The following is a 17,499-nucleotide window of genomic DNA, read 5'->3' on the forward strand; positions in this document are numbered from 1 at the left end:
TATTAAAATTTTTCTAGAAGATAAAAGTAAATACTAATAGTTATTACCTTTGGGAAGATAAATCAGTTGGAGAAGAGCAGCTTTCACATTTCATTTGGAATCCTCTGTGTCTTATAATGCAACTTTTATTTATTAATTATAAATGTATATGGGAGATATGTGGACTGAGTTTTTAGATGAAGATTTTTTTATATAAAAGATTTTATTTATACATTTTGACACAAAACCAAATGTGTATGTCTATACGTATTTAAATTTTTGTAATTTAAATTTTTAATTTTGAGATCATTGTATGTCTGCATGCCATTGCAAGAAATAACATAGGAAGTGTTTTTTAGCATCTCTTTGTATAGCCTTTTAGTGTTGCTAAATGAGTAGTAAAGCTGTTTTAATGTTTAAATGCTTACTGATTACAGAGATGAAGTTTTAAAAGTATTACTGTGTTAAAGCATGACTGGAGTGGGAAAAAGACTCTCAAACATGGCAGCACATAAGAATCACCTGGGAGCTTTTACAAACTAGTAAAGCTCAGACCTCATAGCATACTAATTAGATTAGAATCTTTTGCGAAGGCAAGGATTGGACACATAAATTTTTACAAGTTCTCCAATTTTTACAAGTAAGTCTAATGTGCAGCCAGAGTAGAGAACTATTGGCTATACCAATGCTTCTCACACTTTAATGTACCTAAGAATCACTTGGGAGTCCTGTTAAAATGCAGATCTGGTTCCATGTGTCTGGGGTGGGATCTGAGATTCTGCATATCTAACAAGCTTCAGGGCAGCTTGACAAGGCAGATCATTCATGGACTGCACCTGGAGTAGCAAGGGACTGTAGTATTTGTTGTAGTATTTGCTGAGACCTTGGATTTTGAAATTCATAGAGCTCTATGTGTGAATATAGAGGCTGCAGACATAGAAAAAAATGTGAGTAGGGGAATAGAGGGTAGAAGGAAGGAAGAGAGGGTAAGTGTGATGGGAAAGAAGAGAAAGTGCAGGTGAATAGATAATGGGTAGATGGATGGTTTCGGGGGTAGCACCTTTCCTTCTGTCTTTCCCTTATAAGAAAATCATTGTTCTTTGGAGGAATTTTGTCTAAATTTCACCATTATCTTAAGCAGTCCTTGTACCCATGAATAGTTACAATTTTGAAGAAGAGTTTTGGATTTGTTCCTTGGAAAAATATGAACGCCTCAGTGAATTTATAGCTCAGTTCAGCCTTGTCTGAGTAAGGACTTTAATGTTATAATGGCTCTAAATATGTCAGAAGCAATGTTAAGGGCAATGAGAGCTCACAACTAAATGGTAACAAATATTTATTGAGCACTCGATGTATGCCTGGAACTTTCACTTATACTATCTAATTTAATTTCAAAACAACTCTATGAGCTAAGTACATGTTTGTAATTTTATTTTTGATGTCAGAAAACTGAATCTAAGGCATTGAAGCATTTAAGATATTTCCCAAGGTCACATAAATATAAAATAACAGAACTAATATCTATACTCAGATGCTTTTACTCCAAGTTCAGTGTTCTTTCCATTTAAAGTAGAAGAGTTTAAAAATACAGAAATAGTAGATAGATTGAAAAATAAAGAAAAGTTTTATTGCATAATATATAGGTCATCAAAAGATGGAGACTAGTCTGTAGATTATAGAAACAGTTATGAAGAGAGCACTGAATCTATAGAACATAATAAAAAAAGTTCAGAATATAGTCTTGAAAATTGTGAATGGTTTTGCTATTGGACTACTCCAGTAAAAGACTGAACTATTAAGAAGTAAATGTAAGAGTCATTTAGGAACCCAATACTATGTTTAGTAAGTTCTTTGCTCTAATGATTCTCTAATAGTAAAAATAATCCTTAGTTTTTCTCAGCTCATTTGCTCAGAACTGCATGATACATCGATGCTCTTGTGCAAAGCTGTAAGTACGTCTATGAGAGAACTGTACATAATACTACCCTAGGAGTAGAGAAGATATATGCGTGTGTGTGTATGTTAGAAGAAACTTGTTTAAAAAAGTAATGAAGACATTTTACCATCAAGGATGTTATAGGCTCAAGACCACCATCATCTATAGCAGTGGTCCCCAACCTTTTTGGCACCAGGGACTGATTTTGTCGAAGACAGTTTTTCCACAGTGGGAGGGTGGGGGTGGGCGCAGGGGGTGGTTCAGGTGGTAGTGCAAGTGATGGGGAGCGAAGGAGAACGGCAGATGAAGCTTTCCTCGCTCACCCGCTGCTCACCTCCTGCTGTGCGGTCTGGTACCTAAACAGACCGTGGACCAGTACCAGTCTGTGGCCTGGGGGTTAGGGACCCCTGATCTATAGAGAATATGTAAAATGAGTTTTAGATTAATGCTGAGATAGATACACTCTCATGCTAAAGGCAGTTCAAAACCCTCATGCACTTACTGTATACCCACCTGTAGTATGTTAGCAGTGGCTGCCATTAGATTCTTCTCAGCCATTACCCCAGACTCTCTGCCTTTCTGTCTGATGCACAACATCACTCTCAAGTTGCTTCTCTATTTCTCCTCCTGGCTTTTGAACTTGTTGTGGCATGATAAGGACTTGATATCCCTTGCGATTAATTTTCAGCTCTGGGAAGATGCTCCTCTCTGATACAATCTCTCAGAACTTGTCCTCTAGCATCAGGTTTTAACTAGCTCTTTGTAATGTCCTCCCTTCCTTCATGAGCAAAAAGGCTCAGGTAAATGTATTGCAATTACAGTTGTGTTGAAGATATTCCCAACATACCTGATGCTGACGTGCAAAGAGCTATTAAGTGGTAAAAATATCAAGGCTAATATTCTCATCACTACTTTCCAGAAATACATACTGACAATGTGATCTAAGGAAAACAGCAGCAAAAGGAAGCCTATTCTAGCCCATTTGTAAATTTTGCTTTACAAGTAAACCTGATCAATCTTTGTTATTGTTAAATAATGAGTTATTGCTGAGGATGTGAAAAACCAAATGAGAGGGAATCTGCCAAGAAAGATTCAAGCCAAACATACGATTGCCCACTATTTAATTCTCTTGTTTCTGTACTAGTTTCAGATTCAGGCATTTCATGAAACTCTGGACAAATGCCAAGGATAAAATTCAGTATGTTGTGCCTGACTTGGAAAACTAAATTACAGGAAAAGTCCTTCTCAGGTCTATTCCTTAAATGTCAGTGATGCAAAAGCATACTAAAATAAAGTCTGCATGTATTATTATTGCAATTAGTACTTTCATTATTTAAATTTTCATTTTTATTAATTTAAAGGAAAATTCTGGCTTTATATATGTGTTCCTATATAAATAAATGTATATTAAATGAATGAAGTAGGAATGATGGTCTCTTCCATATCTTCTTATGGAGTGAATTTTAAGACTCTTATAAAGCCATAAAACATTTGTATTCTTTTTCTTAAAAAAATGAAGGCGAATCCTTATCACCTTCAGATATGTTACAGCTCTTGATAGTGTCCCACAGTTCTTGAATGTTTTATTCTGTTTTTCTTTTCTTTTCCATTATTGTCCTTTTTGAGTTTCAGGTTGGAAAATTTCTATTGACCTAACTTCAAATTCACTGATTCTTTCTTCATCTATGTTGAGTCTAATGATGAGCCTGTAGGAGGCATTCTTCATTTCTGTTACTGTTTTTAATTTTTTTTCTTATAATTTCCATTTCTCTTTTGGCATTACCCATTTTCATCTTCAGATATGACATCAAACACTTAACATAGTAGGCAAACTTTCACAAATTTTTGTCCCTTTTTGCTTCACATTTTACACTATAGGTGCACCAAATTACCTCATATATTTCGATACAAACCCTTTTCAATTCCATGTTTAGTGAAATTCTTATCTTTCAATACCAAGCTCAAATATAACTCTGTGAAACCTATCTGGTCTGACTTCACCACTCTTTGGCATGATTATTAATAGCTTCTTCCTATGTTTTGTCAGAATATTTTCTATATAACTTTATATATTCAATACATATTATACATATTGCTATTATGTTATATTATACCTATTATATTATATTGTTATTACATCTATTGCTGGATATCTATTTCCTTTATAAGACTATAGCATCCTCAACAACAGGGAAGGCATTTTATCCATATTTACAATTCCTGGCACATAGTAATTGTTCAATATTTTATTACTTATACTCTGTCTTATTCTTAAAAGCATGGGAAAGCTTAGAATAAAACATAAGCAGAAAAAAAAGAGTGATAAATTATAAATAGAAATATAGAATCCAAATAAGTAGAAGTGCATATAAAATTTAAAACTTGAAACCCTTTCATATAAATGTCCACATATTCAGACTACTTAAGGACACAACTGAGTTTTAAACCTGGCTCTGAGCTTCCTAGAAGGGAAATAAGTAAAATGAGATACATGGTATATTAGGAAGCAAATTGCCACAACAATGAGAGATAACAAAGACCCACAACATCTCAGCGGTCCATACCATTTATTTATCATGCATCTCCAGGTCAACTTGAACAATTCTGTTGATCTCAGCTGGGCTGAGAGCTGGGGATTAGATGGGTATTGGCTGATCTAGATTGCAGTGACATATATTCTGCTTCAGGGTGCAGCTATGAGGGTCTGCTCCAGTGTCTCTCAACTTTCTTGAGCCAGTGGGCTAGCCAGATCATGTTCTTAGGGAGATTTGGGGATCAAAAAGACAGGACCAATATTGAAGTCACTTTCCAAGCCTTTGGCTCTGTCATGTCCACTAGGATTCCATTGCCCAAAGTAAGTCAGATCCAATGTCAAGAGGCAGGAAAATACCCTGTTTCCAAGTAAGTGGCACCAATGAGGCACTGAATAACTCTGAATCATAATCTAATCATACATCATAAATACTGAATATATTTTAAAAGAATATTATTTAATAAGGGGAAACAAAACAAAACAAAACTTGATGTACCAGTCTAGTACACCAGTAAATATTTCTCAAGTGCTATTTTTTGTGGGAGGTCCTTAGTGATACATTATCACTGATAATATTTTCTAAGCCTATCTGGTTTTAAATTTGTATCACTGTTTCCTTAGCTTCACCTAATACAAATAGGCGTTTATGATATGGTTATTGTTTCACATGCATTATTTAATAATACCTCTATAAACATGTCAGAAAGGGAAGGCACTGTCTTTATTTCCATTTTATAGATGAGGAAACATTACTCAGGGATATTAAGTAATATTTCTAGTACCAAAGATTTAATAAATGACATAATTTAGGTATCACAAAATCCTAGTTCATTCCATAATGTCATGTCATTTTTCCAAGGACTGGAACTGCTTTACTTCTGAAATTGATAATGATAATGTAAATAGGAACTATATTCATACACAAGGCTAATAGTTGTTTGCAGTATTAAAAGGGCTTGCCACTGCCTATTTTTCTAGCCTCATCAATATTCACAGTGGTGTTTATATTCATTTTTGCACGTGGATGTCCATTTGTTCCAGCACAATTTGTTGAAAAGACTATCTTTTTCCATTGAATTACCTTTTCTCCTTTGTCAAAGATTCAGTTGGCTGTGTTTGGCCGGTCTACTTCTGGCTCTCTGTTCTGTTCTAATGATCTATTTGTCTATTCCTTCACCAAAACCACCCTGTTTCGGTTATTGTAGCTTTATTTTAAGGCTTAAAGTCATGTAGTATCAGTCTTTTCACTTTGTTCTTCTTCAATATCACTTTCTAGGTCTTTCACATATAGATCCTGAACATATTTTTATTAGATTTGTTCCTAAGTACTTCATTTTCATGACAATATAAATGGTAGTTTTTAATAGACAATTTTTTAGAGCAGCTTGAGGTTCACAGCAAAATTGAGTGGAGGGTACAGAGAGTTCCCATATACCTCCTGCCCCAAAATATATACCTCCTCCCTCATTATCAACATGCCCCACCAGAGTGGTACATTTGTTACAACTGATGAAGCTACATTGTCACATCATTATCACCCAGAGTCCATAGCTTATGCTGGGGTTCACTCTTGCTATGGTACATTCTGTAGGTTTAGATACATATATAATGATATGTATACACCATTGTACTATCATACAGAGTAGTTCCACTGCCCTAAAAATTCTCTGTGCTCTGCCTATTTGTCTCCAATTTTGCCTTTCCCAGAATGTCATACAGTAGGAATCATACTGTATGCAGCCTTTTCGGATTGGCTTCTTTCACTTAGTAATATGCATTTAAGTTTCCTCCATTTCTTTTCATGGCTCGTTTCTTTTTAGTGCTGGATAATATTTTATTTTCTGAATGTACCACAGTTTGTTTATCTGTTTACCTACTGAAGGACATCTGGTTGCTTCCAAGTTTTGACAATTATGAATAAGTTTCTATAAACATCTATGTGCAGGTTTTTGTTTAGACATAAGTTTTCAGCTCCTTTTAAATATCAAGGAGCGTGATTGTGGGATCATATAGTAAAAGTATGTTTAGTTTTATAAGAAACTGCCAATCTGTCTTCCAAAGTGACTGTACCATTTTTCGTTTCCACTAACAATGAGTAAGAGCTCCTGTTGCCGCACATCTCGCTAGCATTTAGTGTAGCCAGTGCTCTGGATTTTGGCCATTGTGTTGTGTTTTTCATTTCAAGTTTCAGTTTTCCATGGTTGATATCTAGGAAAGCAATGAACTTCTGTGTATTAACGTTGTATCTTAAACGTCGCTATAATTGCTTATATGATTTTGTTGTTGTTGACTATTTGGGATTTTCTACATAGATATCATGCCATTTGCAAGAAACGCCCCCCCAAAAAAAACCCCACAAAAAAACAGCCCCCAAATAGCCAGTTTTATTCTTAAATCCCAATTTGTATATTTTTAATTTCTATTCTTATCTTATTTCATTAGCTAGGACTTCTGGTACAATGTTGAAAAGGAGTGGTGAAAGAAACATTTCTGTGTCCTCACATGGTCTTTCCTCTGTGCACGCATATCCCTGGTATCTCTTTTGTGTGTCCTAATTTTCTCTTCTTATAAGGACACCAGTCAGATTTGATTAGGGCCAATCCATATGACTTCATTTAAACTTAATTACCTTTTTAATCGTCCCATTTCCAACATAGTCACATTATGAAATAGTGGGGGGGTGATGGCGTCAACATATCAATTTTGAGGGACAAAATTCAACCCATAAGAAACACTATAAGCATAAGTCTTGCTGAGAGCAGCCTCCAGTAAACTAAGTTTTGACCAAGAAGGACACAGCTGCTATTGCCTTCCTTCTCCCTTTGTTTTCTGTTTGACTGAAGATGTGACAGATGGAGCTAGAGCAGCCATCATGTGATCCTGAAATAAAGGCTGAGTCAAGGATATATCAGAGTGTACACTGTGGAGTCTAAAATGAATATCAGTAGCCATTTAGCTCCAGACTTCTTCTTATATAAAAATTTTTTTAAAAACCCTGATTAATTTAAGGCTTTTGAACCAAGTGTTTTATTATTTCCTGCCAGATATAATTATACTTAATATACTTTCTATGTTAGAGATGTCATAAATTTCAATGATTAAATTTTGATTATTAGCACAAACTAAAGACAATGTGTCTGTTTCAATCAGGGTCCTGTTAGGAAAACAGAATTCATCCCAAGTATTCCAAATGAAGAGACTTTAATGAAAAAGTTACATATACTGGGTAAGACGAAGAAAAGGAGCAGACTAAGATAGACTAAGAAAAGGAGCAGTGAAGAAATACTGCGGTCTTGACTTCAGAATACCTGCCTCTGCTACTAGTGTCCAAACGCAACTGGAAGACCTTTGGCAGGGGAGTCTAGTAGATAGCGTCCAGGTATGTCAGCCTCCTAGGGAAAGTGAAGGGCAGAGAAAGGCAGAGAATAAATCTTGGAGAGGTATAGGGGAAATGCAAAATAATCAGCACAGCTTCCTAGAAAATTTTAGCCTTATATTAACCATTCTTCATTTCAGTTACTCTTTGACATAATACAGTCAGTAGCTCTTCTCTAATATCAGATATCCACACTTTAACATGAATGTACAAACCTATGAATTAAATTCAACCATCTCTGGGAAATGAGATTTGACTAAAAAGTATATGAGTGAAAAATCTGTGATAATGTAAGTTGAGAAACTGCAGCTTGTAATCAGTTATAATTCATCAGAAAATAATAATAATAAAAAAGAATCCATAGCTGTATCCTAGGTATACCTTGGTTTTAATCCAATAATGATGAAAAAGTGCTGCTTAAAAGCAATTAGAAGGTTTGGGAGGAAGTCTCAGTTTCTTTATCTATAAAAGGAAAGGAAGCAATCTCATCAATTATATTACAGGTCTCTAAGAATAAGACAAAATATCAGTGATCAAGTACACATTTTTAGACTAGAGCTTGATAAATATTTTTATAATGTATATGGTAATTAGGTTAGAGGAAAGCCTATATGTTAATGATAGCCCAAATTTATTAAGCACCTCTGATGTGTGAGATGAGTTATTCTTCTTTTCTTCCTTCTTTCTTTCCTTCTTGCTTGCCTGCCTGCCTGCATTCCTCCCTTCTTAGCTACTTTTAACAAACATTTCATGCTTTATGGTAGTTATTGAGAATACAGAAAGCTATGGTATTACTAGAAGAATTACATAACCTAAGCTGGGGGCAGGATAGAACCCATTCTGAAATTTGAAGATCATACAGAAGCTAGCTGTGGGAAGAAGTAGGGAAGTATACAGACCGTGTGCAAAGACACTGAAAGCAGAACACATAATGCATAATACTACTGCATTTTCTAAGCATGCCAGGAAAATATAGGGTGGAGGGTGGAGGCAATCAAGGGTGGAAGAATGTAGGTCTCAGAGTGACTCATATGACTTGCTGAAGAGTGTGGTTTTAAAAGTGTTAGAGTTGCTATGTGTTATCATTCAAACTAGGAAAATTTTGAGAGTGAGAGTTGGTGCTATTAATAATTACCCTGGGATAAAAGTTATAAACTGAGAATGGGCAAACCAGGATTTATGGTTGCTCTAAATATTAGAGATACATTGAATGGTTTTAAGGAGAGATGTGGTGTGACAAAAATTCCCTTTGAGGTAAAACAAGTTTGGACCCTATTTAAAAAATTAGTGAGACAGATTCTGAGACCTTGGGCCAAGCCAGCAGCAGTGGGGTTGAATACAAGAAGTTATATTTTAAAAATATAAAGCAAGTAGTACAGGATTAGACATGGATGGTGAAGAAGTACAAGTATCTCTTATGTCACTTGAGCAAGACAGCTGTCTCATATTCTTCATCAATAGTAATTGTTAGATATCCATATCTGCTACAAGTAGATTTTTAAATTATAAATCAGATATTTTTCTTGCTTAAAATTCCTAAAGGATTTCCCATTGTTTTTAGAATAAAACTCAAACTCTATACAGCCCAAAGTCCCTGTGGGGTCTGCCTGTCTCTCAGCTAAACACAGTGTCTGCTCCATTGAGTCAGGAAAGTTGTCTATTTATTGCCCAGTGCTTACTTGCATGGCACATGGTAGGTGATTAATGAATATTTATTGAACAAATAGATTAACCCATGGATTCTCCACACAGAGTCTTCTTAGGCTAGGCTTTGATTGGAAGAAGGTTAAAAATTATATAACATGTTTTATAGCTAGATGAGACCAAGAGAAGTCATTAAATCACTAGCCTTCCTACAGACGGACATTTTCTGGGAAGCAGCCACAAAAATCAAGGCACCAGACATGTGTAAAGGTCCCTTCTGGGAGATACTGGTGCTGTGGAGCACAGCAAAGGGAGAATGCAAATATGGCGCCTGCCAGTCTCCTTCCCTGGACAGTGTTCCAGCAGGCTCCTAGATGTATGTGTTAAATTAGATGCCTGCCCCTCAGTTTGAGGTTTTAATATAAGCAGGTGAGCCTCTTTCACTTTAAGTCTGGGCACGACTGACTGTTCTGAGCTGGGCCCTGGGGCTGGTGAATTTGAGAGCCCTGTGAGAGGTGTTTCTTACATCACTGCCATCTTGTGGGTCTCAGGACACATTGGTTTTCAAAATTAGATGTTTTAGAGGTTCATCTCTCAAGAGCATGTCTTAAAAGTTAGAGTGCCCAATGTAAGTTTTGAATCCTCCACTCCTCAGGGAGAAGCTCCAGGTTTTGAGTTCCCTCCTAGGTTTTGAATGAGTTGCTGCTCTAGAGGTGGGATTTATGGTGAGATTGTGTCCCACTCTTTCCTACCAACTCTGATGTGGTTTTCTTCTCATTTGCCTGATGTGTAGTCACCACTTAGCCAGTTTTTAGGGGTTGTTTTTAAGAGGATGTTCCATATGTAGGTGTAGACTCGGATTCATTGTGTCCATAAAAGGAGGTGAGCTCCTCACCACTAAACCAACATTATAAGGAATGTTAAAGGGGCTTCTTTAAGCTGAACATCTCCATCTTGAACCGGAACTCAAGATAAAACCTCAGAAAAACCTTAATGAAATGGAGATAAGTAATTTACCTAATAAAGTGTTCAAAGTCATGGTAATAAAGATGTCCATTGAACTGGGGAGAAGAATGGATGAACACAGTGAGAACTTCAACAAAGAGACAGAAAATATAAGAAAGTACCAAATGGAAGTCACAGAGTTGAAGAATATTATAATTGAACTAAAAAATACACTAGAAAGGGTTCAACATCAGACTAGATGAAGCAGAAGAAAGGATCAATCAACTTGAAGACAAGGCAGTGGAACTCACCAAATCAAAGGAGCAGGAAGAAAAGAGAATGAAAACAAAGTGAAGATAGATTAAAGAACTTATGGGACAACATAAAACAAATTAACATTCACATTACAGGGCTCTCAGAAGGAGAAGAGAGAGAGAAAGGAGCAGAAATTTTATTTGAGGAAATAATGGCTGAAAACTTCCCTAACCTGGAGAAGGAAACACATGCAGATCCAGGAGACCCAGAGAGTTCTAAATAAGATGAACCCCAAAATACCCACAAAAAGCTACATTATAATTAAAATGTCAAAAGTAAAGGCAAGGAGAGAAGATTAAAAGCAACAAGAGAAAAACTTGTTATGTATAAGGAAGGCCCCATCAGGCTCTCAGAAGATCTTTAGGCACAAAATTTGCAGACCATAAGGAAGTGACACAATATAATTCAAAGTTCCAAAAGAAAAAAAAAAAAAACTTACACCAAGAATACTCTACCCAGCAAATTTACCATTCAGAATTGAAGGAGAAATAAGGAGTTTTCCAGACAAACAAAAGCTAAAGGAGCTCCTCACCACTAAACCAACATTATAAGGAATGTTAAAGGGGCTTCTTTAAGCTGAAAAAAAAAATAGTGCTAATTAGTAAATAAGAACACATATGAAAGAATAAATCTTACTGGAAAAATAAATATATAGTAAAGGTAGGGGACTAATTACTTATAAATTTAATGTGAAGGTTAAAAGAAGAAAGTAGTAAAAATAGCTATGTTTACAATAATTAAAGTAAACACAAGATGAAATATTTAAAATATCAAAAACATAAAATGTGCAGAGAGAGTAAACATGCTGAGTAGAATGGGATCAAATTAAGTTGTCATCAACTTAAAATAGGCTGTTATAGATATACATTGTTATACATAAGCCTTATGCTAACCACAAAGCAAAAACCTATAGTAAATACACAAAAGATAAAGAGAGAGGAATAGATAAGCAGATCACTAAAGACAGCTGTCAAACCACAAAGTAAGAGAGCAAGAAAAGAAGAAAGGATCAGAGAGGGAACTACAAAAACAGCTAGAAAACAATTAATAAAATGGCAATAAGCACACACCTATCAATCTTTACTTTACATGTAAGTGGACTGAATTCTCTCATCAAAAGACATAAAGTGGCTGAATGGATTAAAAAATCGAGACCCATCTATCTGTTGCCTACAAGGCACACACTTTATTTTTTTTTTAAACATCTTTATTGGGGTATAATTGCTTTACAATGGTGTGTTAGTTTCTGCTTTATAACAAAGTGAATCAGTTATACATATACATATGTTCCCATATCTCTTCCCTCTTGCGTCTCCCTCCCTTCCACCCTCCCTATCCCACCCCTCCAGGCGTCACAAAGCACCGAGCTGATCTCCCTGTGCTATGCGGCTGCTTCCCACTAGCTATCTACCTTACGTTTGGTAGTGTATATATGTCCATGCCTCTCTCTCACTTTGTCACAGCTCACCCTTCCCCGTCCCCATATCCTCAAGTCTGTTCTCCAGTAGGTCTGTGTCTTTATTCCTGTCTTACCCCTAGGTTCTTCATGACATTTTTTTTTCTTGAATTCCATATATATGTGTTAGCATACGGTATTTGTCTTTCTCTTTCTGACTTACTTCACTCTGTATGACAGACTCTAGGTCTATCCACTTCATTACAAATAGCTCAATTTCGTTTCTTCTTATCGCTGAGTAATATTCCATTGTATATATGTGCAACATCTTCTTTATCCATTCATCTGATGATGGGCACTTAAGTTGTTTCCATCTCCGAGCTATTGTAAATAGAGCTGCAATGAACATTTTGGTACATGACTCTTTTTGAACTATGGTTTCCTCAGGGTATATGCCCAGTAGTGGAATTGCTGGGTCATATGGTAGTTCTATTTGTAGTTTTTTAAGGAACCTCCATACTGTTCTCCATAGTGGCTGTACCAATTCACATTCCCACAAGCAGTGCAGGTGTGTTCCCTTTTCTCCACACCCTCTCCAGCATTTATTGTTTCTAGATTTTTTGATGATAGCCATTCTGACTGGTGTGAGATGATATCTCATTGTACTTTTGATTTGCATTTCCCTAATGATTAATGATGTTGAGCATTCTTTCATGTGTTTGTTGGCAGTCTGTATATCTTCTTTGGAGAAATGTCTATTTAGGTCTTCTGCCCATTTTTGGATTGGGTTGTTTGTTTTTTTGTTATTGAGCTGCATGAGCTGCTTGTAAATTTTGGAGATTAATCCTTTGTCAGTTGCTTCATTTGCAAATACTTTCTCCCATTCTGAGGGTTGTCTTTGGTCTTGTTTATGGTTTCCTTTGCTGTGCAAAAGCTTTGAAGTTTCATTAGGTCCCATTTGTTTATTTTTGTTTTTATTTCCATTTCTCTAGGAGGTGGGTCAAAAAGGATCTTGCTGTGATTTATGTCATAGAGTGTTCCAAGGCACACACTTTAGATGTAAGGACACACACAGACTGAAAGTGAAGGGATAGAAAAGGATATTCCATGCAAATGGAAACCAAAAGAAATATGGACTAGCTATACTTAGATCAGACAAAATAGACTTCAAAGCAAAGACTGTATGAGACAAAGAAGGACATCACATAAAGATAAAGGAATCAATTCAACAAGAGGATATAACATTCATAAATATTTATGCACCAAACATAGGAGCACCTAAATATATGAAGCAAATGTTAACAGGCCCAAAGGGAGAAACAGGCAACAATACAATAATATAGGAAATAATACAATAATAGAGGGAATTTTAATACCCCACTTACATCAATGGATAGATCATCCAGACAGAAAATCAATAAGGAATCATTGGCCTTAAATGACATGTTAGACCAGATAAACTTAATGGATAATTACAGAATATTTTATCCAAAAGTAGCAAGATAACATTCTTCTCAAGTGCACAGGGAACATTTTCCAAGACAGGTCATATGTTAGGCCACAAAAGAAGTCTTAATAAATTTAAGAAAACTGCAATCATAACAAGCATTTTCTTCTGACCACAATGGTATAGAACTAAAAATTAATTACACGAAGAAAACTGGAAAATTCACAAATATGTGGTGAGTAAACAAAATGCTACTGAATAACCAATAGGTTAAGGAAGAAATAAAAAGATAAATTAAAAAATTCCTGATACAGATGAAAATGGAAATGTAACATAACAAAACTTATGGGCTGCAGCAAAAGGAGTTTTCATGAGGAAGTTCATAGCAATAAATGCCTACCTCAAATAAACAACCTAACTTTACATCTCAAAGAATAGAAAAAGAACAGTTGAAGCCCTAAATGAGTACAAGAAAGAAAATAACAAAAGTTACAGCAGAAATAAATGAAATAGAGACTAAAAAGACGATAGAAAAGATCAATGAAATGAAGAGCTTGTTCTTTGAAGAGATGAACAAAATTGACAAATCTTTAGCTAGAGTCACCAATGAAAAAAGAGAGAGGGCTCAAATAAATAAAATCAGAAATGAAAGAGAAGTTACAACTGATATCACAGAAATACAAAATATCATAAGAGACTGCTATGAACAATTATAAGCCAGTAAATTGGACAACCTAGAAGAAAGGGATAAATTCCTAAAAACATACCACCTACCAAGACTGAATCATGATGAAATAGAAACTATGAACAGACCAATTACTAGTAAGGAGATGAATCAATAATAAAAACCTCCCCAAAGCCAGCACCTAATGGATTTGCTGGTAAATTCTACCATATATTCAAAGAAGAATTAATAAGAATCCTTCTCAAACTCTTCCAAAAAAATGGAAGAGGGGTAAACTCATCCAAACAAATTTTATGAGTCCAGCATTACCTTGATACCAAAACCAGACAAGGATGCCACAAAAAAGGAAAATTATAGGCCAATATTGCAGATGAAGATGGATGTAAAAATCTTCAACAAAGTATTAACAAATTGAATTCAGCAATACATTAAAGGAATCATAAAAAATGATCAAGTGGGATTTATTCTAGGAATGCAAGGATGTCTAATCATCTGCAAATCAGTCAATGTGATGTACCATATTAACAAAAGGATAAAAATCATGTGATCACCTTAATAGATGCAGAAAAAGCTTTTGACAAAATTCAATATTGATTTATGATAAAAACTTTCAACAAAGTGGGCACAGAGGGAACATACCTCAATGTAATAAAAGTCAGATATGACAAGCTTATAGCTAACATCATACTCAATAATGAGAAGCTGGAGGCTTTTCCTCTAAGATCAGGAACAAGACAAGGATGTTATTTTAACCACTTTTATTCAAAATAGTATTGAAAGTCCTAGCCAGAGCATTTAGGCAAGAAAAAGAAATAAAAAGAATCAAAATTGGAAAAGAAGAAGTAAAACTGTCACTATTTGTAGATGACATATTATATATAGAAAAGCCTAAAGACTCCATCAAAAGACTATTAGAACTAATAAAGGAATTCAGTAAAGTTGTAGGATACAAAATCAATACCCCTAAATCTGTTGCATTTCTTTACACTAATAACAAACTATCATAAAGAGAAATTAATAAAATAATTTCATTTACAATCACATCAAAAAGAATAAAATATCTAGGAAATAAACTAAGGAAGTGAAAGACCTGTATATTAAAAACTATGAAACAATGATAAAGAAACTGAAGAAGACCCAAATAAATGGAAAGATATTTCATGCTCATGGATTGGAAGAATTAATATTGTTAAATGTCCATACTACCCAAAGCAATATACAGATTCAATGTATTTTTCAATGGTATTTTTCACAAAAATATAACAAACAATGCTAAGTATGGAACCAAAAAAGAACCCTGAATAGCTAAATCAATAGTGAGAAAGAAGAACAAAGCCAGAGGCATCATGCTTTCTGATTTCAAACTATATTACAAAACTATTGTAATTAAAGCAATATGGTATTGGCATAAAAACAGACACATATTGTAGATCAATGGAACAGAAGAGAGAGCCCATGAATAAACCTATGCATATATGGTCAATTAATGTATGACAGAGGAATCAAGAATATACAGTTGGCCAAAGAAAGTCTCTTCAATAAATGGTGTTAAGAAAATTGAATGAAACGGGGACATTAACTTATATCATACCCCAAAATTGACTCAAATGGATTATTGAATGTAAGACCTGAAACCATAAAACTCTTAGAGGAAAACATAGGCAGTAAACTCCTTAACATAGATCTTGGTGATTTTTTGAATCTGACGCAAAAAGCAAAAGCAACAAAAGCAAAAATAAATAAGTGGGACAATATCAAACTAAAAATCTCCTGCAGAGCAAAGGAAACCATCAAGAAAATGAAAAGGCAATCTACTGAAAGAGAGAAAATATTTGCAAATCATATATCTAATAATGTGTTAATATCAAAAGTATATAAAGTACTCATAAAACTCAATAGTAAAAAACCCAACAATCCAATCAAAAAATGGGCAGAATATCTGAATAGACATTTTTCCAAAAACGACATGCAGGTGGCCAACAGGTATATGAAAAGATGTTCAACATTGTTAATCATCAGGGAAATGCAAATCAAAACCACAATAAGATCACCTCACACCTGTTAGAATGGCTATTATCAAAAAGACAAGAAATAATAAGTCATAGTGAGGTTGTGGAGAAAAGAGAACCCTTTTGCACTGTTGGTGGGAATGTAAATTGGTGCAACCACTATTGAAGACAGTATGGAATTTTCTCAGAAAATTAGTAATGTTGATCATATTTTGATGTGCTTTTTTGGCCATCTGTATGTCTTCTTTGTAGAAATGTCTGTTTTAGATCTTCTGCCCAGTTTTTGATTGGGTTTTTTTTTTTTTTGGTATTGAGCTGCATGAGCTGTTTGTATATTTTGGAGATTAATCCCTTATTAGTCACTTTGTTTGCAAATATTTTCTCCCATTCTGTGGGTTTTCTTTTCATTTTGTTTATGGTTTTCCTCTCCGTTTATTTTTTTCCTGGAAAATAGATTTAATCCTATTCAAATTAGAAATGTTCTGTGTTTTTCTTCCAAACCCCCTCCAAACAAAAGTCTCCTTTTTTTTCCCCCAGTAGTGAGTTGTTTAAATTTTTTAAAATAAAAAAATTGTATATATTTAAGGTGTACAAAGTGATGTTTTAATATATTTACTTCAGAAAGTTTGTAATTAAGTTCTTTCTCTGTCTTTTTGAGATGCATATAAGTCTTTTAAAAATGAAATAAGCCTTTTTGCAGCTTTATGGTCCAGGAAGCTCTTTTTCAAGGACCTGGAAACTCTCTCTTTGAAACATAATCATCAAGGAACATGGTGCCTCTATCTTCCACTTTCTGAGGGAGAGTAAGAGCCTAACTTCAGTCAGCCAGTCCCTTGCTCCAAGTTGCAAAACTACCTTTTGTTATAAATATATCAGAAAATTACATTCCTTTGGATGAAGCCAATTAGCTAACATAGATGGTCACCCCAATTATCAAATGAAATTAGGATAGACTATGTGACAAATGGTGCTGTCAAGTCTGCTTACTTGAGGACCAATTATTGTTTACTTTGAGAACATGTATGTAAATGGGTACTTGGCTATATATAAGGATGAGATTTATTTCTGTTTTTGCAGTCTCTTAGCAAATTGCCTGGTTTAGTGTTTACTTAATAATAAAATTGTTTCCTTTCTCTTCTACCTTTATGGAGAAGTTTTCTGGATTAGGAGGAAATTTTGTTTTTAATTCTATTTCTCCAACATATGGAAGGACTTAAGGTTAAGTAGTAAAGAG

At 34.8% G+C, this 17,499-nt stretch overlaps 1 pseudogene; it reads left to right on the top strand.

Moving 5' to 3' along the window:
* Window positions 1-2,194: 2,194 nt before the first annotated feature.
* LOC132522602 (WD repeat domain phosphoinositide-interacting protein 3-like) overlaps window positions 2,195-17,499 on the top strand; it is a 96,149-nt pseudogene continuing 80,844 nt past the window's right edge.

The sequence above is a fragment of the Lagenorhynchus albirostris genome, chromosome 7 (assembly GCF_949774975.1).
Source record: "Lagenorhynchus albirostris chromosome 7, mLagAlb1.1, whole genome shotgun sequence".
NCBI lineage: Eukaryota > Metazoa > Chordata > Mammalia > Artiodactyla > Delphinidae > Lagenorhynchus > Lagenorhynchus albirostris.